This window comes from Acyrthosiphon pisum, chromosome A1 (genome assembly GCF_005508785.2).
Source record: "Acyrthosiphon pisum isolate AL4f chromosome A1, pea_aphid_22Mar2018_4r6ur, whole genome shotgun sequence".
NCBI lineage: Eukaryota > Metazoa > Arthropoda > Insecta > Hemiptera > Aphididae > Acyrthosiphon > Acyrthosiphon pisum.
This window is the reverse complement of record NC_042494.1, coordinates 37424279-37425429: the sequence shown is the minus strand read 5'-3', so window position 1 is coordinate 37425429 and position 1151 is coordinate 37424279.

Here is a 1151-nt window from a genome sequence, read left to right as displayed (position 1 = left end):
GTCACATGGATTATATATGAAAATACTTTCGAGATTAGCCAAGGACAAGTAAGTTAATAGGATACATTGTATAAAGATTCATTAGTAGCAGTGGCGTATCTACGGGGGGTTATATGGGGGTCCGGAGACCAAATTTTGTACACAATTTAACATGTATAATATGATATAATAATATAAATATAATATGTGTATACAGTACCTATACTGAATATCTATTAAAAATTGTTTATCCCCCTTGAAAAATCTTAGATACGCTACTGATTAGAAGGTATATTATTGTATATAACAGTTGGTTAACTAATTTTGTTTAATATTTTATATAGTTGGCAGTTTTTCGAACTTTAAGTGGAACCGGTGGTAATTTTTTAAAAAGTATAAGCCGTAGAGAATTACAAGAATTTAATGGTCGGCCACTTTGTTATGTATAATTAAAATATTATTAATTCTACGTAAATTATTTAAAATTTAACTACATAGTGCCTTATGTACCATTGCAAAGGTATATTATGATCGAGATGTAGTGAATAAATCAATTCAATATTTTATTACCTATATAGTATATTAGGCGTTAGCTTACCTGTATAATATATAATATGTACCAGGGGTGCCATTTGAGTTTTATAATAGGGGTGCCAATATTAAAGCAGGCCAATTTTTTTTTGTCAGGCCACGTTTTTAAAAATAGTAAATACAGATATGGTTTAATATCGTTTATTGTGTGTAAGTCAATTGTATGGGGTTAGGCTCTTATAGGGTATATTTTAATGAATTCAAATTATTCATTAATAATTTGTTTGCCTTTTGGGACAGGTATAGGTATCTACATTTATTCAATGCAATTTATTCCAAATAAAATGAATACAATATATTTATTTACTTATTATAATAAATAATTTAATAATAATACAATATTTCATACGGTTACAGACTTACAGTATTCATTAGTTTTTTTAATTATTTATGCTATTTTAGCTTATACCTTTTACTTTTTAGTTCCGAAAATCTGTCTACTGCTTCATCTAAATCTATTTTGTTAGCATCTTCTTTTTCTACCGCTATCAATAAGCTTAAATTTCATTTTCGATCTATTTTAAGAATGTATTTTCTAGTAATCACTAATCAGTCGATGGACGACTAAACCGTATACCCCC